This window comes from Nerophis lumbriciformis, linkage group LG27 (assembly GCF_033978685.3).
Source record: "Nerophis lumbriciformis linkage group LG27, RoL_Nlum_v2.1, whole genome shotgun sequence".
Classification (NCBI taxonomy): Eukaryota; Metazoa; Chordata; class Actinopteri; order Syngnathiformes; family Syngnathidae; genus Nerophis; species Nerophis lumbriciformis.
The window spans coordinates 31,109,549-31,135,591 of record NC_084574.2 but is presented as its reverse complement, the minus strand read 5'-3'; the positions used below and the strand labels follow the sequence as shown (position 1 = coordinate 31,135,591).

Sequence of the window (26,043 nt, the reverse complement as noted above, 5' to 3'; positions counted from 1 at the left end):
GCATGGGCCTCGGTGTGTCTTTAAAATAGAGCAAAGGAGTGTGTTATTAATGTCTGACCCAGAATACAAGTGTGCGTGTTATGAAACGCTCACATTTTAAGCACTCGTAATTGAAGGGGAAAACTGTGTTGTTAGAAAAATATGTCACAAAACACATCAAATAGACCCTGCAGCCATTTATAGGGCCAAGCATCATATTGGTTAACAAATAAGCAGTAATCAGCAAATGAAGCCAATGATAATAGGGACAAATATACAGTAGGACCTCAACTTACGAACGGAGCTCTTAACTCAAAACACTTGTATCTGTAATCAATTTAATTGGTGCTTGCTCCCCCCACTTCCACCACCAAACAGCACAGTTTAATACGTAACATCATTTTGAAAAGAAATATTGTGTAAAAAAACAACAACACAATAGAATCTAGTACAAACAACTCCAGTAGTTTTATGAAGTAATGTACCAATAATCTGCGATGAGGTGGCGACTTGTCCAGGGTGTACCGCGCCTTCCGCCCAAATGCAGCTGAGATAGGCTCCAGCAACCTCCCGCCACCCCGAAAGGGACAAGCGGTAAAAAATGAATGGATGGATGTACCAATAATGTACAACCTTGGAGAGTGGACTTCTACTGTATTTCCTTCCAGCTGTGAGAAATGATGTTAATCCAATTAATCTGTTGTAGACAACCAAAAATATAAACTCCAAACAGGTCGACTGCTGCTATAAAACGCTGCCAGCTGTCCATCACCCCGATGGGGAATCAAGCGGTGGTGAAGGCGTGGGGTGGGGGGGGGGGGGTGTACATGCCCATTGTCTTGGGTGTGTTGATGTATTGTCCATAGGCCTGGGGCCGTTCTGCATGCAAGCAAAAGTTCGGATTGATCTGTTGATAACTTTCCAATTCTTTAAACACTAAAACATCTTTAAATGGTGCTTTTTTGTGTGTGCAAAATTTTGCATGTTCAATTGCTGAAAAACCAGGAGCTTCAAGGGCGGTTGCCCCCCTATGTTCAAATCACATGCCTGCTAATACTGCCCCTGTAATTACTTGGTATTAGATCGATACCATAATTGGTGGTGTCTCCCAAAACTAATGTGAAACAGAAGAATAAGTGCTTATTCTATTTTTAGAAATATGTCGATGGAATCTTGTTACAGAAGGAGGTGGCCAGATGTTAACAGTAAATTAACAGGTATATTAAGACGTTTTCACATTGTCAATATGGGTTATTGTGTGTAGAATTTTGAGGATAGAAATGAATTTATTCCATTTTGGAATAAGGCTGTAACATGGGCTCGGGATCTTTCTGTATGGAGTTTGCATGTTCTCCCCGTGACTGCGTGGGTTCCCTCCGGGTACTCCGGCTTCCTCCTACCTCCAAAAACATGCACCTGGGGATAGGTTGATTGGCAACACTAAATTGGCCCTAGTGTGTGAATGTGAGTGTGAATGTTGTCTGTCTATCTGTGTTGGCCCTGTGATGAGGTGGAGACTTGTCCAGGGTATACGCCGCCTTCTGCCCGATTGTAGCTGAGATAGGCTCTAGCACCCCCTGCCACCCTATAAGGCAGAGGTGCCCAACCTTTTTTGCACCAGGGACCGGTTTAATATAGGCAATATTTTCATGGACCGGCCTTTCACGTGTGGCAGATAAATATAGCAAATAAGTGCATGAAAAATGAATACATAACGTTGAATTAGTGGGAGCCCCTGGCCTTTTCCTTTTGCAAAAAAGTTCTTCATAGACTTTTGTTTTTTACTCAATTTTGGCTTTAGTTTCTGATGGGTTATAGGTGATACGTCACATTCAAGCTGGTCAAGAGCATGGATATACAAGAAGGCTAGAAATACTTGAAATTAGTTCCAATAGATTTCTATTTCCATTCTAAAAGTTATGTATTCATATTTTGTGCAATATTTCATACGTAGATACACCAATGTTAGCTTTTTTTGGTCCAATTTTCCATGCGTAAATACATCTGTTATTGCTAACTACTTGTATAATAGGACTGCATGCAATAACACCAGCACTTTAACTCACTAGGCCAAAGAAAATGTGTATTTTCTACCTTTAGCACAATTATTATATGCAACAATTTAGCACTTCTCCATTTGCCTTATGCACTTTAACTACCAACTCTAACATACTCAGTGTTAGAGTGTCTGCCCTGAGATCGGTAGGTTGTGAGTTCAAACCCCGGCCGAGTCATACCAAAGACTATAAAAATGGGACCCATTACCTCCCTGCTTGGCACTCAGCATCAAGAGTTGGAATTGGGGGTTAAATCACTAAAATGATTCCTGAGCGCGGCCACCGCTGCTGCTCACTGCTCCCCTCACCTCACTTTGTTCCTGATCTGCCCTGATCTTAGGTCATCAACCTGCCGCGGACTGCAGACTTGGCTACGATTTTTGCACCTTTACATTTTAAATGTTTATTAATGTGCATTGTCCCATGTAACAAAGATGTAACAAATATGGCAAATGGCGACTTCCTATCAGGAGTTGTATAATACATCTATGATCAAGCTTATTGGTGCACTATAAAAAAATAAAAATAAAAAATAAAAAATAAAGTTGAGAAAATGCACATTTTCAAGGCAACATGATGCAACAACTACTATTGTTGACTTAACTAAGATTTACAAGTTGAGATAAGAGTTATGTCAATTCGGATCTTCTTGTCAGTAATATCACATATGATCACAAGTTAATATCAGATCACAAGCAGTGTTGGGTTAGTTACTGAAAACCAGTAACTAGTTACAGTTACTAGTTACTTTATTTCAAAAGTAACTCAGTTACTAACTCAGTTACTTACACCAAAAAGTAATGCGTTACTGTGAAAAGTAACTATTTCGTTACTTCTTTTTCCCCCCTTTTTTTTTAAGGCTCCCATTTTTGCTCTTTTAGCCTTCATTTCAGTACTGTTATTGCACTGGAGAATAATACAATGTGTTGATCAACTTGACATGCATTTGCATCACTGAACTCAAAAAGCAATGTGGTCTACATACAACACACAAAGACAAAGATATGTTTCAAAGGGCCAATTTATTTCAGGCCAGAACAAATTGACAAAACTATGTTAAATAGCTGCAACATAATGGCACTTTAACTTTAAGTAGATAGGATCTTTGATCCAAGACACAACTTACATTTAACTAAAATGTTATTTTCTTTGTGCTCGACAAAAGAAAAGTATTGAGAATGTCTCCATGTTAAGAAACTCGACTTCTGGCTTCGCCATGATGTCTTGTTAGTTATGAGAGTAGCGTATGTGTGTGTGTGTGTGGCCCTTTAAGATATGACAGCATGTGAGGTGAGTGACGTCAGTGAGTGAGTGGGCGAGAGAGATGAGCGAGCGGGGACAGTGAGTGCGTGCAGGTGCTCTAGCTTGGTGGATGGCTGCGTCCAATAAAGTCACAAAGTTGTAACAAACCGCCGGTCTCGTCATTCACCATCAGCTGTAAAGACCCACTGCCGGGTAAAGTGAAGGTTGTTAGCCCCGAAGACGTACATAGGCCCTGGAGGAACGTCTCCCCTGCGCTCCTCAACTGCGGTATGGGAGTCCCCCCCGCCCCCACCCACACAAAGCACGCCTTTTCTTTTCCACCGCAGCGCTGCAATAAAACACACTCAGATCTTCTGTTTCTAGCCGATACTACATGACAAATAACGTAAAGTAACGCATCATGTAGTAACGGTAACTGAGTTACTGAATATAAAAAATAACACGTTAGATTACTAGTTACCGCCGAAACTAACGCGTTACTTCGTTAGTCCCAACACTGATGACAAGTTAATATTCCATATGATTTGTGGATTTATTCTTTTGTAAAAGTCAATATCTAAATTCCATTTAAAGCAGCACAAGTTAACATCACATATGATCACAAGTTAATATTCCATATGATTTGTGGCTTTATTCTTTTGTAAAACGGACCAAACTCGCCACAAAATTAACTACAACAAGATAGGTTTTTCAAAAAAAGATTTGAAAGATTGAAAGATCCGAGTTGACATAACTCTTATCTCAATTAGGGATAGGGACGGCGTGGCGAAGTTGGTAGAGTGGCTGTGCCAGCAATCGGAGGGTTGCTGGTTACTGGGGTTCAATCCCCACCTTCTACCATCCTAGTCATGTCCGTTGTGTCCTTGGGCAAGACACTTCACCCCTTGCTCACTTCACCCCTTCCTTCACACCACTTCACCCCTTGCTCCTGATGGCTGCTGGTTAGCGCCTTGCATGGCAGCTCCCGCCATCAGTGTGTGAATGTGTGTGTGAATGGGTGAATGTGGAAATACTGTCAAAGCGCTTTGAGTACCTTGAAGGTAGAAAAGGTGTGAATGGGTGAATGTGGAAATACTGTCAAAGCGCTTTGAGTACCTTGAAGGTAGAAAAGCGCTATACAAGCATAACCCATTTATTTTATCATTTATTATCTCAACTTGTAAATCTTAGTTAAGTCAACAATAGTAGTCAAAAGTTCAGAAAACGCAAAAAATCTTGTTGGATCATGTTGCCTTGAAAATTTGCGTTTTCTCAACTTTTGTTTTTTTTTAACAGTGTGTGTCTGGTGGGACTGGTGATAGTTAAAGGGGAACATTATCACAATTTCAGAAGGGTTAAAACCATTAAAAATCAGTTCCCAGTGGCTTATTTTATTTTTCGAAGTTTTTTTCAAAATTTTACCCATCACGCAATATCCCTAAAAAAAGCTTCAAAGTGCCTGATTTTAACCATCGTTATAAACACTCGTCCATTTTCCTGTGACGTCACACAGTGATGCCAATACAAACAAACATGGCGGAAAGAACAGCAAGGTATAGCGACATTAGCTCGGATTCAGACTCGGATTTCAGCGGCTTAACACTGTCTGATAAGATAATTGCTAACAACTATGAACTAGGTTTACAGCATATGAAATACATTTGGCAACAACATGCACTTTGAGAGTGCAGACAGCCCATTTCAGGCGCGCTAAGAACATATATTTTTCCACGATTTCAGCACTCAGGTTAACCATACCTAAAAAGACACAAAATACTGCATTACACAAGACTACCCGAATGTACTCGAATGATTGAAAAAAATAAATGTTTTTAAGCTAAATTATTGGTAAACACAGTTTATGTATAATAATTTACGTAAAACCGCGAGTAATGAATAAAGTTTTCATCAATTAATATATTCTGTAGACATACCCTCATCCGCTCTCTTTTCCTGAAAGCTGAACTGTCCAGTTTTGGAGTTGATGTCAGCAGGCCAGGGAAGCTAGGGTCGATATTCTTCTCTTAATCATCTTCGGTGGCATAAGGGACGGTGTGAGCCAAGACATCCAGGGGGTTTAGCTCGCTTGTCTGCGGGAACAAACTGCCGCCATTGCTTGCCGTGCTACCGAGGTCCTTTGTCCCTGAATTGCTCACACACTCCGGCAGATTCAATGGGGGTCTGGCGGCAGATTTCTTTGACTTTATCGTTGGAAATGCATCTGCTTTGAGTGTCGCAGGATATCCACACATTCTTGCCATCTCTGTCGTAGCATAGCTTTCGTCGGTAAAGTGTGCGGAACAAACGACTGAACCATTTCGTCGGCTTTCCCCACAGCCTCGTATTTTGAACAAATTTCGTCCAATTTCTTGCCACTTTCGCATCTTTGGGCCACTGGTGCAACTTGAATCTGTCCCTGTTCGTGTTGTTACACCCTCCGACAACACACCGACGAGGCATGATGTCTCCAAGGTACGGAAAACAGTCGAAAAAACGGAAAATAACAGAGCTGATTTGATTCGGTGTTTGAGAAAATGGCGGATTGCTTCCCGATGTGACGTCATCGCTCCGAGAGCGAATAATAGAAAGGCGTTTAATTCGCCAAAATTCACCCATTTAGAGTTCGGAAATCGGTTAAAAAAATATATGGTCTTTTTTCTGCAACATCAAGGTATATATTGACGCTTACATAGGTCTGGTGATAATGTTCCCCTTTAAGTAGGAGGAAGTGCGGTCTGTTATACATTATTTAATGTCTCTGTGTGGCTTGGTAGAAAATGCGTGAGGGACCGGCGCCGTAAGGGACAAGCGGTAGGAAATGGATCGATGTCTGTGGTCTGAAATGGACGAAATTGGATTTACGTTATTTTCTAACATGAAAGATTGCTTCGGTTTTTGGAACGGATTGCTAATGAAAACCGAGGTACTACATTTATCTCAGCAAACAGTAACAAATAGCGCTTATTAGCAAACCAATAGTGTTTGGTCCCATCAACGCAACTTGTCTACCTCCTGCCCTCCCTCCACACACACACACACACACACACACACAAACCTCTAAAACCCCAACACTCCCACATAAACACACCTCCCCGCCTGTATTGCAAAGCGTCCCACCAGACTGGACATAAACCAGATCCATGTATGCACATGCACAAACAAACATGCAAACAGTGCTCAGTGTGGCCACTCGGTCTTTTTCTGGACAAGAAGACTGACCGCCCGTCCGCACCGAGCCGTCTGTCTCACATCGTCCGTCTCACGTCTCCAATAATTACCCCTTGTGTGGTGCTCAAACGGGCCGAGTCCTTTGCCAGCACCAAAACTAGCCAATGACCACCTCTCTCGTTCTCCCTGGACATCTTCACAGCTGATGATTGATTACAGGATACTATTCTGCACTTTCTTTTTATAATGGATTGTTTTTCTTTTTCTTTTGTGCAGTGGATAATTGACACATTTTTTTTATAATAATAAAAAAAGAAAGAAAGAAAGAAAACAAACATTTGAAAGAGGTTCGTTGGTGAACCACAGGGTAATTATTGCATTTGTGCTTGTGTTTTTCCATGTATTTGTGAATGGCTGCAAGAAGAAACCTCCAATATTTCATTAGATCGCCTTAAGCTTTGGCCTGGTTTTACAATCCCAACACCACATGTATTTCTGTCCAGAATTTTATCCAATATTATGTACTGATTTTTAAATAGTGTTGGACGGTTCTTAGCAGTAGTTTAGCAATCTCCTTTAGATGTTTTTCTTCACACTGACAGCTAAAATCATGGCGTGATAACTTAAAAATACAACTATGACAACTTCAGGTTGTTGTTTTTTTTTTGTTTTACTTCAGCCCAAAATGGAACAAGCACATTCTGAAAATGTACATGTCACAAATAGTCCTCTTGACAAAACACTTCAAGTTGTTTGAAAATTCTGAGGAAAGAATTGGGTGCATTTTGTAGAACACAATGAACCAGTGACGTGCGGTGAGGTTGATGGCTGGTGAGGCACTGACTTCATCACAGTCAGATTTACAAACATATGAACCCTAAAGAGTATCTTATTCACCATTTGATTGTCAGCAGTTAACGGGTCATGTTTAAAAGTTCATACCAGCATTCTTCCCTGCTTGGCACTCAGCATCAAGGGTTGGAATTGGGGGTTAAATCACCAAAAATGACAATCATTGCTACTTTAACTAAACTTTAACTTTACACATACAAACTGTAGCACACAAAAAAGCACATTTAATTAAAAAAAAACGTTATTATGATCTTACCTTTACTTATAAATGAAGTCCATGCGCAGCTCCTTTTGAACAAACGCATCGATAACTTGTTTATAGAAGTCTTCCTTATCTTTCTTCAGTTTTAAAAGTCTCTCTGGCTCGATGGAGATCTTCCTTTAAGTATTACCTCCTGCTTCGATTGAAAGTCCAGTTTAGAAAACTGTTTTATTTTAGATATGTAATCCTCCATGTTAAACGTCCAGGCGAGAGGAAAAAATAAACGATCGCTGCTAACTGTTGCTGCTTGTTGTCACTTCTTCTGCAGCCGAGTAGTCGCAGAAATGATCTCTGGGATCACTACCGCCCTCTACCACCAGGAGGCGGGATTACTGCGAGCCTCACACAGTGCGTCTTCGCAGCAGTTTTATGATTGCTCAGCACAAGAAATACGTTACACACATGCACTTGTTGACAAAATACACTGTACATTATATACCTCAGCTAACTAAACTATGGGAATGTATAATATAATTCATATAGCAATACGATCTCACTGCACAGCAGGCCAGCAGTTAGCCGAGTCCGCAATCCATGTTGCGGCACTGAGTGACGTGCCTCAACTGGCTGCTGTTCACCGCACCGTCTCTTCTCAGTATTTGAACGGCAAATGTGAAAATTCTGCGATTTTAAATAAAAATAATCTAAAACAGGTGAAGTTAAATGGAAAATAACTTTATAGTATAATCACTGGATACATATAACAATTTCATTTTTTTTTTTTTTTTTTTAAATTGTTTTTCTTTCCATGATGGCACGTGGGGCCCCGCCTCACCTGCCTCCCCTGACTGCACGTCACAGCAATGAACTTAGACTTCATCTCAGTGTATCTACAAAGCAATTCAACTTTAAGAGACAGCTCATCTAGGATTGAACAAAAAACAAAATAAAGCATGAATAAAAGCTCTTTTAGGTATCAGCTACCTTATTTGTCATTTCGACTGTTCACTTTCTTTAGATTTGCACACAAAACAATAATTTTCACAGAACTATATCAATGTGAAGCGTTTTAAGTGGGGTTACCAATTGTTTATTTTACTCCTGTTTGTTTTAAGTTGGGTTGAGGGGGAGTACTGTGTACCTCTTGCTTGTTATACTTGCTCGCACCAGTATAAACTATTTGCTTGCCTAACAGAATTAGTATTGCGACATCCAGTGGACACATTTAGAACAGCAGTTTCTTTAATTAAAAAAATCCAGCTCAATTTTACACTATGCAAACTCATCTTGCGGGCCGGATTGAACCTGTTCCGCCAAATGTTTGATACCCCTGCTTTACAGTATTACGTATGGCTCCGTTCATCACGGTTTACCTGACACATGAAACGTGACAAATGATCCACTTTAGTCGCCAGATGGCAGTAGAGTGTTAAATATCTTAAAATGTGTTTTGTGGCAATTCCAACTGTGACCACAGTGTCAGTGGCGCTTTCCCATAATTTTCAGCAGACTGCATTGCAAAATGATTAACCCAAACAAAAGTAGTGAACAGAAGGAAACAATGATAAATTGATAATGTCAGACAAGCAGAAATACACAAAAATGGCACCAACAATAAAACACCTTTCTGTTTATGTTCGATTCTGCGCTTGTCAAATTAAAGTATGCCGATTTAAGATGTGATACATGGCTCCATTCGTCATGGTTTACCTGACACATGAAACGTGACAAATGATCCACTTTAGTCGCCAGATGGCAGTAGAGTGTTAAGTATCTTAAAATGTGTTTTGTGGCAATTCCAACTTTGACCATAGTGTCAGTTGCTATGTAGAGTGGCGCTTTTCAATCATTTTCAGCAGACTGCATTGCAAAATGATTAACCCAAACAAAAGTAGTGAACAGAAGGAAACAATGATAAATTGATATGTCAGACAAGCAGAAATGCACAAAAAATGGCACCAACAATAAAACACCTTTCTGTTTATGTTCGATTCTGCGCTTGTCAAATTAAAGTATGCCGATTTAAGATGTGATACATGGCTCCATTCGTCACGGTTTACCTGACACATGAAACGTGACAAATGATCCACTTTAGTCGCCCGATGGCAGTAGATTGTGAAGTATCTTAAAATGTGTTGTGTGGCAATTCCAACTTTGACCACAGTGTCAGTTGCTATGTAGAGTGGCGCTTTTCCATCATTTTCAGCAGACTGCATTGCAAAATGATTAACCCAAACAAAAGTAGTGAACAGAATGAAACAATGATAAATTGATAATGTCAGACAAGCAGAAATGCACAAAAAATGGCACCAACAATAAAACACCTTTCTGTTTATGTTCGATTCTTCGCTTGTCAAATTAAAGTATGCCGATTTAAGATGTGATACATGGCTCCATTCGTCACGGTTTACCTGACACATGAAACGTGACGAATGATCCACTTTAGTCGCCAGATGGCAGTAGAGTGTTAAGTATCTTAAAATGTGTTTTGTGGCAATTCCAACTTTGACCATAGTGTCAGTTGCTATGTAGAGTGGCGCTTTTCAATCATTTTCAGCAGACTGCATTGCAAAATGATTAACCCAAACAAAAGTAGTGAACAGAAGGAAACAATGATACATTGATAATGTCAGACAAGCAGAAATGCACAACGCCGTGTTTGTTTACAGTGGAAGTCACTGCTTCTTCAGCATCTGCAGTGAGCAAACTTGACCAAAAAAATGGCACCTTAGCACAAACAATAACACACCATTCTGTTTATGTTCGATTCCGCGCTTATCAAAGTTAAGTATTCCGATTTAAGGTGTGATGCATGAAAATGCATGTCATAATCAGATCATTTTTTCAGGGTCCATGTATACTGCAAAAACTGAAATCTAAGTAAGATTACATATCTCAAATAAGGGTGATATTTGCTTATTTTCTGTCTGATAAGATAATTCTTCTCACTAAGCAGATTTTATGTTAGTGTTTTACTTGTTTTAAGGGTTTTGGTCCTAAATTATCTCAGTAAGATATTACAGCTCGTTGCTGAGATTTTATGACCTATGTTGAGGATGTCAACTGTTGCAAAGCTGTGTCATCAGCACTCACAAGTATAAAACTACTTTTTTTTAAAGTAATAATTTCTTATTTCAAGCATGTAAAAAAAAAAAAATCATGACTTTGACACAATTGTATCTCATATTAAAACAGATGACAGCCAAATGGACTTTGCTGTTAAATTTTCAATGAAACAATAGGACATACGTACTCATATAGTAGTACAGTTATTAGTGAGAATATACTTATTTTGAGGTATTTTTGGGTTCATTGATGTTAGCTCATTTGACAAGCCAAATTTTCTTGTTCTATTGGCAGATAATTTTGCTTGGTTCAAATAAAATACCCCTAATTTTTGTTTTGTTTTTTCTTGTTTTTGAACACTGACTTTTTGCAGTGTACACAGTAACATTCTAATCCAAATGATGATCAGATTAAATAAATGCTGTCTATGTACACGTGGCTAATGTTTCTCAAAAAATCCAATTTTACTGCATTGTTGTCTTGCAAAACATTCTCTTAAAGCACCTCTTTGAGAAGAACATGGCGTTCATCACCAGTATGTTTTACCGACCGTAAACAGCCAAAGACAAACATCCTTGTTGATCTAACTTTGTTTTTTGCTCAAATTTAAGAGTCTCCCAGTTGCACATGGTCGAGTTCCTTGGGACCAATATTTGTTTGAGGCCTAAACTCAGACAGTAAAAACAGATCTCTATGATACTTCTGAGGGCTTGTAAATTTACTTTGGACTTTGTGATGTTATGAATTTCTATGTCCCTCTATAAGTTGTTACATATAGATCACATGTTGCATTATAAAGTCAACACCTATACAGAAGTTCAAAAAAATCAACATTGTCAGCCACCTATTTTGTTCACTGTGTATAGAAATTGTGTACCATTAGCCAAATACCTTTGTCACTAACCCCGACCCAATGTCACCATTGTCACCTACCACCAACCGTGTTTTACTGCTGTTCTTTTATTTTGAAGGCCTGACATTTTGCAGGCTGCAGGATGTGTTTTATGCGAATGTTTACCGGGTGTTGCCAAGGCAAAATGGATCAAAAGCTGGCAGTGCCAGATAGGTTTTTTTTAGGGAAAGGGGAAAAAAAAAATTAAATATACAAGTACGGGAAGACACTGAGAAAAAAGTTAGTTTCTCGGGGGGAAATGGGAGGGTTAGGAGCCATGGACTGAGCTCCTACACAAAGTTGTTTGGTACAGTTCCCCAATGTTGGAGTTTGTCCTGTGTTCATATTGGCATATTATCACTTCAGATCTGGGCTATTCAACTGGCGGCCCAGGAGCCAAATTACATCATATGGGCCCCCAAGTTCAGTTCAAAACTTGACAGACAAAACATTTTTGCAGCAAATTCCTAAAAACCCACAGCGCTCCTGTTGTACAGAAGAACTTGGACCATTGTAAACACATTGGCAGATACTTGCATTGACATTTAACATTGCTAGCAAACATTGATTATTGTGGGTCCAAACTTGAGAGGCATTCCTCAAGGCACCCCTTTAAACCTTCTCCTTTTTGGCAGTTACATATTGTTTTTGTAATGTGATTTACTTCAGATGCAGTTAGTAGTCATTGGTTCAACTTCTTTAGTTATACTAGTGGTGTTCCTCAAGGTTCCATTTTAGGTCCTCTCTTTTTCATCATTTGGGCAAATCAACTGGTGGCCCCCAAGTTCAGTTCAGAAAATTTGTGAGACATTTGTGCAAATGATCTTTGACTAGCTTTTTGCAGAAAGTCTTTAAAAACAGCAAACCGCTCCTGTAACTGACAAAATAAATAGAAAAATCTAATGTCTACTGTAGAGGACGCTGATTCTCTCCGAAACATATAAAATAAGAATAGTAGTGATGGCAGAAGTCCGCCCCCTGGTCCTTAGCTTTTTAGAAATGTGGCCCCAAAGCAATTTATTTGAATATCCCAACCTGAGATGCTTACAGTTTATAATTGTGTTACCTGTATTTTTGGAATTCTAGTATTGCATGCCATCATTTGACATTGTAAAAAAGAAGAAAAAAAAAAAGTTTTCTTTCCTTTCACGTTAGCCATTAGCCCGTCCCTCCAGGATTTTGCAGGCTTTGAGTTTTACAACCTAAAATGCTTGAATTTGCAGCAGAGTTTTCAGAAAGTTGCTGCATTATAGTTGCAATGTTTTTGAGGCTATTTTTCCCAAATGTAATCAATTTGGGATTTTATGGATTTCTTACGGACTTTTGGAATGTTCATTGTAACCATAACCTTAAAAAAGTACATGATTTAAACAAAAATCTGAAAAATAACGTATTGTTTGTTTTACTTGTTTTATACCACACAGACTAAAAATAAGACTCCCAATTGCAGCAAAAAGTACTAAATGTGGTAAATGTTAAAATGTAGAAAAAATGAGTTATAATTACAGAAGAAAAACACCAAAGGCTTCCTTATTGTCCACTGTCTGCTCTGTTGTACAAAAACTGCAGACCGCTTGAAAAGCATGTCTTAAACGTATCTTAAAAAATGATTTATGTTCCAACACATTTACTCCCTCACATCAAGAGCATACAGTATGTAATCAGTTGAGAGCGATCCATAGCAGTCGATTTTGTCAGTAAATAAAAGACGATGAGGGATTATCATCACACTTCAACACATCTGTCATGTAAATCCCGCCTCTGTGCCAAACCAGGATTGCAAATTAAAATATGTCCTTAACTGGCTTAACTTGAATTAACTAACTCGTGTCTCTGGCCTTGCCATCTTCTCCCGGGCTGAAGGGCAAAGTGGGTGAGTATCCTTTGTCTCAAACTTAGTGCCTACAGGTCTTTAAGTTTTTCGGCTGGTACAAGTCCCGTCTGTGTAAGGCGTGAGATGTTAGGGTCACAGGAACACAGGCTTCTTACTTTTGTCATTGTGCCAGGGAAGGTAGGGACAGTATGGTAACGTTCCCCTGATATTTCTAAGATCTTGCCTTCCTCGGTGGGGCTCCTGGTTTCTAGGGATCTCTTTTCCCACAGTCTCTCCGTCGAGACTGGTTGACCTCTAATCTGGTTGTAACCATGATGTACATTTGTTTAATAAATGTCATTACTAAGCAACTAGTGGGCCTAAAACTGGATGTATGACACATGTGCTATCCTCTGTTAACATATACTACACTAGTTAAATATAAATATGGAAACTAGGGATGTCCGATAATATCGGGCTGCCGATATTGCTTTAAAATGTAATATCGGAAATTATCGGTATCTGTTTCGTTATTATCGGTATCGGTTTTTAAAAGTAAAATGTATGACATTTTTAAACGCCGCTGTGTACACGGACGTAGGGAGAGGTACAGAGAGACAATAAACCTTTAAGGCACTTACTTTACGTGCATGCCATCCCAGTCACATAATATCTACCGGCTTTACTCATTACGAATTGATGCAAGACATACAGGTCACACTGAGGGTGGCCGTATAAACAACTTTAACACTGTTACAAATATGCGCCACACTGTGAACCCACACCAAACAAGAATGACAAACACATTTCGGGAGAACATCCGCACCGTAACACAACTTAAACACAACAGAACAAATACCCAGAATCCCTTGTCGTACTAACTCTTCCGGGGCGCTACAATATAACCCCCCCCCCCTCCCCACCTCAACCTCTCATAGTCTCTCTCAGGGAGAGCATGTCCCAAATTCCAAGCTGCTGTTTGGATAGATAGATAGATGGTACTTTATTGATTCCTTCAGGAGAGTTCCCTCAGGAAAATTAAGAGTCCAGCAGCAGTGTACAGAATTGAGATCGAATTTAAAAAGTAAAAGGTAAATAATGGGGGTATAAATGGAAACAGAATAGAAAAATATTACAATAAGAGTAAAAATAAAAAGCAACAATGAGAATACAAATATAACAGTAAAATAATAATATAACAAGAGAAACTAGGCAGTAGTGACCATGTTATGAAAAAGTATTGCACTGTTATTGTTTTGAGGCATGTTAAAAAACAAAAAATGCACTTTGTGACTTCAATAATAAATATGGCAGTGCCATGTTGGCATTTTTTTTCCATAACTTGAGTTGATTTATTTTGGAAAACCTTGTTACATTGTTTAATGCATCCAGCGGGGCATCACAACAAAATTAGGCATAATAATATGTTAATTCCACGACTGTATATATCGGTATCGGTTGATATCGGTATCGGTAATTAAGAGTTGGACAATATCGGAATATCGGATATCGGTAAAAAAGCCTTTATCGGACATCGCTAATGTAAACTAAATATAGCTTAGCGCTGTAGACAGGAAGAGTAAGTAGGTCTGAGGTACGCGTTAGGACATTGTGCTGTTTAAAGAGTTTAATTATTGTTACATGTTACTGTAACCGATTGTCTACACAGGAAATAATCATTAATTTTGATTAGAGGGTTGATGTGTGTGATGCTCAGAGCAAAAATAGACTGGCGAAAATTAACATTTGTGAGAGATGCGAAGCATGCATAATTTGCGTGAGTTGGTACAGTCATGACATCACAACTTCCTGATTAGCTTCCAGACAAGAATGTCTCATCAGTACCTTGTCATATTTTCATGACACGCCCATTTGTGTTTGAGCTTTTATTGGAGTCTGACGGACCCTTTAACCATGAGCTCTTCTGTCGGGAACCCAAAATGTTGAAAGAGCCATCCATATTGGACCCAAAAAAAAAAAATGTAAATATGTCTTGAGCCGCAAAAAATTAAAAGCCTTATAATGAAGGCAACACATGATGTAAGTGTCTATATTAGCTATATTAGCCTACTATCAAAGGCTGATGCAAATCTTCATTGACAGAAATGGTGTATTTTAATTTGTATTCTACACATTTTTGCAACATTGGAAATCATTGGTAAAATGGAGGCTTCTCAGAAGGTGAGATAACTCCTGGAAATGACTGTCTTAGAATGGCCAAAGGTATAGATGTGTGTGTCCAAGTTAAAGGAATCGGCATGCTGTCTTCTTCTAATGGATTTATTACAATCTTTGCAAGCTGGGTAACGTTTGCTGTGGTCTGGGACAACATTGCACACAAACAACTATGAGAGATGCAGCCAATATTACATACAGATAATGTGTCATGAGACATGTACATAAAGATTAAATACACAAAGGACATAAGTAAAGGAAATTAAATGAGCTCAAATATACCTCCAATCGAGGCATAATGATGCAATTGGGACGGCGTGGCGAAGTTGGTAGAGTGGCTGTGCCAGCAATCGAAGGGTTGCTGGTTACTGGGGTTCAATCCCCACATTCTACCATCCTAGTCACGTCCGTTGTGTCCTTGGGCAAGACACTTCACCCTAGCTCCTGATGGCTGCTGGTTAGCGCCTTGCATGGCAGCTCCCGCCATCAGTGTGTGAATGTGCGTGTGAATGGGTAAATGTGGAAATACTGTCAAAGCGCTTTGAGTACCTTGAAGGTAGAAAAGCGCTATACAAGTATAACCCATTTATCATTTATCATTTAATATGTACATACAGCTAGCCTAAATAGCATGTTAGCATCGATTAGCTTGCAGTCATGGATTGACCAAATATGCCTGATAAGCACTCCAGCAAATCCATAAAATCAACAAAGCTCACCTCTTGTGCATTCACACACAGCATAAAACATTTGGTGGACAAAAAAGACAAAGGAGTGGCATAAAACACGTCTTTCTGTGGCAGCATCGGAGAAAGTTGTACATGTAAACAAACTATGAGTTCAAGGATCGCTGAAATTAGTAGGACAAAACTGTGCTTGCCAAACACTCTCATCAGTGAAGCATGTACAACATAAACAGTGGCATTTTTAAGAATTGGGAAGTGTCTGTGTCATGTTTGTTCTCCTACAGAGAAAATATTAAAACATTCCATTTTTAAACATCTCTGAAAGAGGTCACGGGAGCTACTAGGGCGGCGCTAAAGAGCCGCATGCCGCTCTAGAGCCACGGGTTGCTGACCCTCGTCTCAAAGGAACATTCTGGATTGCTGGGTCAGCACTATGTGGTCGTTCGGTGGCTCTTACATGTCTTGCAACGTTGAAACGCTTACAAAAGGTGTCATGACAGACCTCTCGTTACATTACCTCGATAATCTGTTTGGTTCCTCCGTACATCTTTTCCGAAAACTTCCACACCAATTACGCTACATGCCAACACAGCCTCTCTGGGTCGCATCTGTCTGTGTGCAGTCAGTCAGACCTGCCGCCACTTGACGTAGCCAATTGTTCCACTCTGGAAGCTTTTCCGCGAACACAACTTAATGACAGGTTATCTCTTCTGTTGACACTGAGCGACTCTTTCCAATTTGGTTTTGGGATTGTGGTGGTTAGGCTTGCACAGAAAAAAAAAAACCTGCATCAAGTTGACTTTTTAAAACTGTTGAATCCCAGCACAGGGGAGCAGAGTAGGCGCCTTGTGTGGCTATAGTACCTACTACCACGTGACACTTGTATTGATATACTCACATAAACAAAAGAATGTCAGCTAAAAGCTCAAACAAACCAAATGTAGAAAAAAAAAATTACATATTTTAACCAGAACCATGGGCAAATGTTTAAAAAAACACAAAAGTAAACAGTCTAAGACCAGCATAAGGACCATTCCAGCGAATTGGTACTATTTGCTTGTTGGAACTCCTTCAAAATAAACTTAAATTTCTGATAATACACATTAAATGACTCTAATTTGCGGTTCCTAGGTTTAAGATAACTTGTTTGAGTAACAGGTCTGAAAGTAACAGGAGTGAGGTTGTAGCATAGAATTTGCTAATAATTGAAATATAGCTACGTGACGTTTATGCTAACTGCATGAAGACACGAAGTGCATCACAGTCGTTCAACAAAAACATTTTAGGTAACAGGACTGTGCTGAGATTGAAACCATGCTCCTCAAGTCGTAGTTGGAAAATCGTCAAATAAACAAAAAAAAAATTAATGTGTGAACTTACTTTTGGCCTATCTGTGGCGTACAGAGGATACAAGTGATGTCACTTCCTGTGGACTATTCCACAAGTCACATAGTCCAAATTATTTAAACGGTAACAGGAATGAGTGAAAACACAGGGACATGACTAAAATTTGAATTTTAACTTAATTGTGGTTAATTTATGTGTTTTAAAAAACTTAGTGTAGTTAAAGTTAAAGTACCAATGATTGTCACACACACACTAGGTGTGGCGAAATTATCCTCTGCATTTGACCCATCACCCTTGATCACCCCCTGGGAGGTGAGGGGAGCAGTGAGCAGCAGCGGTGGCCGCGCCCGGGAATCATTTTTGGTGATTTAACCCCCAATTCCAACCCTTGATGCTGAGTGCCAAGCAGGGAGGTAATGGGTCCCATTTTTATAGTCTTTGGTATGACTCTGCTGGGGTTTTGAACTCACAACCTACCGGTCCGCACTTGTGACAAGGAGTAATAGAAAATTGTAAAAATATAACATGTATGAATGATTTAAATTATTACATACTGCAAATTATTTACCACTTGGCAAGATTTAAAATGGTATTTCTAGAAATGTCCCTAGTTTTAAGAGCTATTTACTTATTTTTATTCAGTGACTAATTTAAATTTTAGCATGAATAATTATATGTTTTTCTATTCTAGATTAAAAATGTTAATATTGAGGAAATAGCTATTCAAATAAGCTATTCTGGGGATAGGTTGATTGGCAACACTAAATTGGCCCTAGTGTGTGAATGTGAGTGTGAATGGTGTCTGTCTATCTGTGTTGGCCCTGCGATGAGGTGGCGACTTGTCCAGGGTGTACACAGCCTTCCACCCGATTGTAGCTGAGATAGGCTCCAGTGCCCCCCGCGACACTGAAGGGAATAAGCGGTAGAAAATGGATGGATGGATGGATGGATGGATTGATGGATGGTTTTCCCCCCATTTCAATAAATAAATAAATCAAAGTTTATTTATATAGCCCTTAATCACAAGTGTCTCAAAGGGCTGCACAAGCCACAACTTGGAAAATGTTTAAAGATTCTGCAACCGATTCCCAATTTTAGAACTGCAAGTTGAATATTGCTTGTTTTCAGAATAAAAAATGTATTTCTATCTTTAAAGTCATGCTAATTTCTACATATACAAATCTTAATTCAGGATGTCCTATCAAGTCCGTGCAGCTAGTTAATTTCACTAGTTGTTAGTATTTTTTCCTAAAATCGAGTCTTTTTATCCTAAATTTTGACAGCTCTTTTTTTGCAGTGTACTGTATTTCATGATCACAATAAATTTAAGAACAAGCTAGAAACAGGCAACAAATACTATTTTTCTAGTGTTGAAGGTAGTTTAAATGAATCTTTATAATTGTATTTATTACTTATGTTAAGGTTGTGTAATTGCATGGCTTAGTTAGTAGATTAGTTAAATAGCTAATGAAGTGAGTTAATTGCCTCATATTATGTTCTACATATGGTGAATGTTTATATTCAATTTGGAGAAAGCCAACCACCAGGTTTAAGTAAATAATGGTTGAGTCCACAATAAATTAAGGTGCCTTAGTTGGACATTCGCATGTGGACTGGAATTAGCTCTCTCACGAGAAGAAGCAATAAAACCAGGCTTCGGAATGCAAAAGGGATAGCTCTATCCTGGAGGAGAGATTCAATGCTTATCTTAACATCAACCAACAAGTTATTGTATACATCTGTTGTCTTCCCAGTCACTTACACACAAACATCTCCTTACATGGTCAGGTTGTACTCTCCTGACTTAGCACACACCCAGACAGAGAAAGAAGGAATATAAGACTTTGGTTCGGCTCCTCCGAGCAAGGAGTGCCTTATTTTTGACTTAACCTCCTCCAGGTACTGCAGACCTGTATAATGACACTCGCTTGTAATAAAGCAACTTTTTGTTTAGCAAAGCGTCTCCGACGTCTCTTTTGATCGTCGCCCTTCTGTCCGGACGAGGATGACAAGACCAGAAATACAGATCACTCACGAGTAACATCGCTCAAATATTTTGATGAAACTTTGATAAACAAGTGATTACATTTTGAGAGTGATTTCTACTACATTAACTTATGTTTATAGTACAAGGCTCAACAAAGCTGTGTGAGTACACTAGCGTTCCCGCCTTCACCCACAGAGACGAAGAGAGTGGATGACTGACAAGAGGGTTCACTCTTGTTTATTTCAGCAACATAGCTCAAAGAGTTGTGGGTGTGTGTGAAATAAAATTTTATGAAATGGGTTAAGTGATTAGATTTTTTAAAAAGGATTCAATACTAAAGGGAAACATCTACGTGAATATGCAATCAAATCAAAGTGCAAAAAAGTTTATTCAGTAAAAAAAGGTGTTTTTTTCAGTTAGTTTGATTGTGCATTTGTACATTTTATTACCTGGGTACGCAAATGGCACTGATTTGGTGGAATGGCCCAAATGTCGTGAATAATTTCATAAAACAAAACACTAATGTTTGAAAGCTAACACTTAGATCCCTTCACTGCAAAAACTGAAATCTAAGTAAGATTCAATATCTCAAATAAGGGTGATATTTGCTTATTTTCTGTCTGATAAGATAATACTTCTCACTAAGCAGATTTTATGTTAGAGTGTTTTACTTGTTTTAAGGGTTTTGGTCCTAAATGATCTCAGTAAGATATTACAGCTTGTTGCTGAGATTCTATGACCTATATTGAGTAAAACATGCTTGAAACTAGAATATCAACTGATGCAAAGCTGTGTCATCAACACTCACAAGTAAAAACTACTTTTTTAAAGTAATAATTTCTTACTTCAAGCATGAAAAAAAAAATCATGATGCAGAGCGCATATCATTATGTCAAGATAATGGCACTAGCATTTACTTAATTTAAGAATATTTTTCAACATATTGAGCGAAAAGGTCTTTTTTTTTTCTACCAAGAAAAGTGCACTTATTATTAGTGAGAATTTACTTATTTTAAGGTATTTTTGGGTTCATTGAGGTTAGCTAATTTTACTTGTTTTGGAAAGTCTTGACAAGCCAAAATGTTTTGTTCTATAGGCCAGTGTTTTTCAACCTTTTTTGAGCCAAGGCACATTTTTTGGGTTGAAAATATAAGGAGGCACACCACCAGCAGAAATCCTTAAAAAAACGAAACTCAGTTGACAGTAAAAAGTCGTTGTCGCAATTGTTGGATATGACTTTAAACCATAACCAACTATGTATCAATATAGCTCTTGTCTCAAAGTAGGTGTACTGTCACATCACGCCATTTCTTGCTGTTTTCCTGTGTGTAGTGTTTTGGTTCTTGTCTTGCGCTCCTATTTTGGTGGCTTTTTCTCTTTTTTTGGTATTTTCCTGTAGCAGTTTCATGCCTTCTTTTGAGCGATATTTCCCAAATCTACTCTGTTTTAGCATTCAAGACTATTTTAGTTGTTTTTAAACTTCTTTGTGGGGACATTGTTGACTGTCATGTCATGTTCGGATGTACATTGTGGACGCCGTCTTTGCTCCGCAGTAAGTCTTTGCTCCACAGTAAGTCTTTGCTGTCGTCCAGCATTCTGTTTTTGTTTACTTTGTAGCCAGTTCAGTTTTAATTTTGTTCTGCATAGCCTTCCCTAAGCTTCAATGCCTTTTCTTAGGGGCACTCACCTTTTGTTTATTTTTGGTTTAAGCATTAGATACCTTTTTACCTGCACGCTGCCTCCCGCTGTTTCCGACATCTACAAAGCAATTAGCTGCCGGCTGCCACCTACTGATATGGAAGAGTATTACACGGTTACTCTGCCGAGCTTTAGACAGCACAACACTCAACAACAACACATCATTTGCAGACTATAATTACTAGTTTGCTAAATATATTTTAACCCACATAGGTGAAATTAGATAATCTCCCACGGCACACCAGACTGTATCTCACGGCACACTAGTGTGCCACGGCACAGTGGTTGAAAAACACTGCTATAGGCAGATCATTTTGCTTAATTCAAATAAAATACCCCTAATTTTTTTTTTTTTTCTGGTTTTTGAACACTGACTTTTTAGCTTCATGTACTCTTATCCAGGAACAAAGATATTTTCGCAGCTACAGTAACAACCAGTTCAATGCATTGACTTCCTCATCGTCAAATCTCCGACCTGACTAACATCTCCACAAGCAACATGCCTTGAGCCCCGAGCAGCATCATTTTTCTGAGGTTGGCCGATGCCTATTAAAGCTCATAGAGTCTTACATCACCGGCCTGGTGTTTCCAGGCATGACGCTGGGTAACCATGTCGCTTTGCGCTTTAAAGGCCTTTTATAGAGGCGGCGAGCGGGGAGGAACAGTGGATTTGTACGTGCATATTTCCATGTCTGCTGTGTGTGAACCAACATGCTACTGCTCCACCACACAGCAGACACGAGCAAGCACAGCAGGCAATTATATGGGTCACCCTCCACGACTCCTCTGCCTCACTAACCTCACCCTGCAGAACCCCGTGATCTAAGTCTCCACTTACTGTCCTTTTGCCTCACTGCCCAGTTATGAAACTTCTTCATTTATCTCAATAGTTTAAATTTAAAAAAAATTTCAACTCATATTCTATTAATTCACTACACACAGAGTGAAATACTTCAAGAATGTATTTTTTAATCATTTTGATTTTTATAGATTGCAGCCGATACAACTCACAAATTCAATAGCTCATAGAACTTAAAAAATATATATATCCAAACCTAAAAAAAACAAAAAACATTAGATTTGAATTAATTAATTAAATTGTATTTTATTTTATTTTATTCAATTTAACTAATACAAAACAATACTATTGTTTAAATTTGAAAAAATAAAATAAAATAGAATACTCATATAGGGACAAGCAGTAGGAAATTAATGGTTAGATGGACACTTACTATGTAGTAACTTAGTGTTTTTATTTGATATTTAATATATAATACATGTATATTAATTTATTTAAATTTTATTCAATTTAACTAAATTTATTTAGTACAAAACAATACAATAGATTAAATCTAAAAAAAAATTTGAATAAATTAGAATTATAATAAGTATTACTTTTAAACTTGGTATGTAGTAATATAATTATAATGAGTACTACTTATAAACTTAGTATTTAGTAATTTAGTTGTTTTAGTTGTTGCGTGGCGCAGTTGGGAGAGTGGCCGTACCAGCAACCTGAGGGTTCCTGGTTCAATCCCCACCTTCTACCAACCTCGTCACGTCCGTTGTGTCCTTGAGCAAGACATTTCACCCTTGCTCAGTGTGTGTGTGAATGTGTAAATAGTGTCAATGCGCTTTCAGTACCTTGAAGGTAGAAAAGCGCTATACAAGTATAACCCATTTACCATGTATTTACCATTTATATTTAAATACGATAAATGTCAATTAATTTAATTTATTTAATTTTATTAATACAAAACAATGCAATCCTTTTCATTTAAAATAAATAAAATATTATTTTAATATCAATTATAATAATTATAGTATTAGTATTACTTACACACTTGGAATTGGGGTTTAAATCACCAAAAATGATTCCCGGGCGCGGCCACTGCTGCTGCTCACTGCTCCCCTCACCTCCCAGGGGGTGGATCAAGGGTGATGGGTCAAATGCAGGGAATAATTTCGCCACACCTAGTGTGTGTGTGACAATCATTGGTACTTTAACTTAACACTTAGTAGACATGGCGGCGTGATCCATCTTCTTCCGCTTATCCGAGGCCGGGTCGCGGGGGCAGCAGCCTAAGTGGGGAAGCCCAGACTTCCCATTCCCCAGCCACTTCGTCGAGCTCCTCCCGGGGGATCCCGAGGTGTTCCCAGGCCACCCGGGAGACATAGTCTTCCCAACGTGTCCTGGGTCTTCCCCGTGGCCTCCTACCGGTCGGACGTGCCCTAAACACCTCCCTAAGGAGGCGTTCGGGTGGCATCCTGAGCAGTTGCCCGAACCACCTCATCTGGCTCCTCTCCATGTGGAGGAGCAGCGGCTTTACTCTGAGTTCCTCCCGGATGACAGAGCTTCTCACCCTATCTCTAAGGGAGAGCCCCGCCACCCGGCGGAGGAAACTCATTTCGGCCGCTTGTACCCGTGATCTTGTCCTTTTGGTCATAACCCAAAGCTTATGACCATAGATGAGGAGAGGGTGGAGTGCCATCTCCGGGTTGGGGAGGAGACCCTGCCCCAAGTGGAGGAGTTCAAGAACCTCGGAGTCTTGTCAGGGCGGCATGACTCCGTTGGTAAAAAAAAAAAAATACAATTGATTTGAATTAATTAAATTACATTTTATTTTATTTTGTAATACAAAACAAAACAATAGTTTAAATTTGAAAAAATAAAAAATAAATAGAGTGCAATAAAATAGAATAAATGTGAGTGTGAATGTTGTCTATCTGTGTTGGCCCTGCGATGAGGTGGCGACTTCCGCTCGAATGCAGCTGAGATAGGCTCCAGCACCCCCCCGCGACCCCAAAAGGGACAAGCGGTAGAAAATAGATGGATGGACTTATACCCCCGCAACTCATAGAGGGACAAGCGGTAGAAAATGAATGATTAGATGGACACTTAGTCTGTAGTAACTTAGTCTTTTTATTTTATATTTAATATATAATACATGTATATGAATTTATTTCAATTTGATTCTATTTTATTTTATTCAATTTAACTAAATGTATTTAGTACAAAACAATACAATAGATTAAATGTAAAAAAAAAAATTTAGAATAAATTAAAATGATAATAAGTATTACTTATAAACTTAGTATGTAGTAATTTAGTTTTTTATTGTTTTTTTTTAAATGCGATAAATGTAAATTAATTTAATTTATTTATTGTATTCAATTGAACTGTTTCAATTTTTAAAAATGTTTTATTTTAATATCAATTATTTTAATTATAATATAAGTATTACTTAGTAGACGGGGGGCGTGACTTGGTTGGTAAAAAAAAAAAATACAATAGATTTGAATTAATTAAATGCAATTTTATTTAATTTTATTCAATTCAACTAATACAAAAACAATAGTTTAAATTTGAAAAAATAAAATAAAACAGAGCAGAATAAGTAGAATAAAATAGAATACTTATACCCTTGCAACTCCGAGAGGGACAAGCGGTAAGAAATGAATGGTTGGATGGACACTTAGTATGTAGTAACTTAGTGTTTTCATTTTATATTCATTATGTAATACATGTATATTAATTTATTTCAATTTGATTCTATTTTATTTTATTCAATTTAACTAAATGTATTTAGTACAAAACAATACAATAGATTAAATGTAAAAAAAAAAAATTAGAATAAATTAAAATGATAATAAGTATTACTTATAAACTTAGTATGTAGTAATTTAGTTTTTTATTGTTTTTTTTTAAATGCGATAAATGTAAATTAATTTAATTTATTTATTGTATTCAATTGAACTGTTTCAATTTTTTTAAATGTTTTATTTTAATATCAATTATTTTAATTATAATATAAGTATTACTTAGTAGACGGGGGGCGTGACTTGGTTGGTAAAAAAAAAAAAATACAATAGATTTGAATTAATTAAATGCAATTTTATGTTATTTTATTCAATTCAACTAATACAAAAACAATAGTTTAAATTTGAAAAAATAAAATAAAACAGAGCAGAATAAGTAGAATAAAATAGAATACTTATACCCTTGCAACTCCGAGAGGGACAAGCGGTAAGAAATGAATGGTTGGATGGACACTTAGTATGTAGTAACTTAGTGTTTTCATTTTATATTCATTATGTAATTCATGTATATTAATTTATTTTAATTTGATTCTATTTTATTTTATTCAATTTAACTAAATGTGTTTAGTACAAAACAATAGATTAAATGTAAAAAAAAAAAAATAGAATAGAATAAATTAGAATTATAGTAAGTATTACTTATATGTTGTAATTTAGTTTTTTTTAATATTATATTTAAATACGATTTATTTAATTGATTTAATGTATTCAATTGAACTTAAATACATTAATACAAAAACAATGCAATTGTTTCAATTAAAAAAATATTTAAAAAATATTATTTTTTATCAATTATATTAATGATAATATAAGTATTACTTACACACTTAGTAGATGCGGCGGCGTGACTCGGTTGGTAGAGCGGCCGTGCCAGCAACTTGAGGGTTGCAGGTTGGATCCCCGCTTCCGCCATCCTAGTCCCTGTCGTTGTGTCCTGGGGCAAAACACGTTACCCACCTTTCTCCCAGTGCCACCCACACTGCTTTAAATGTAGCGTAGATGAAGGCTTTCACTATGTAAAACACTTTGAGTCAGTAGAAAAAAGGCCTTTATAAATATACTTAATGTAAAAATGTGTATATATTGTAATTTTGAGGAAATGGAGGCTTAATGTTACTTTAAATTAAAAAAATATTTCCACAAATTTTTAAGGATGAAAAAATAAATGTTTACAAGAAGCCTGAATCAATAACAGGACTTCTGCACAACGCTGCACAGAACTCGTGTCAAGCTGTCAGAGCCGTCATGGCGTCTGCATCGGCCTCACCGTTCCTTATTT

General features: G+C 37.9%; 1 protein-coding gene across 2 annotated transcripts in view; it reads left to right on the top strand.

Annotated features, from left to right (window-relative positions):
* The window catches only part of LOC133624510 (lysyl oxidase homolog 4-like), a 71,579-nt gene that overhangs the window by 11,740 nt on the left and 33,796 nt on the right, over positions 1–26,043 (top strand). The window lies entirely within an intron of this gene.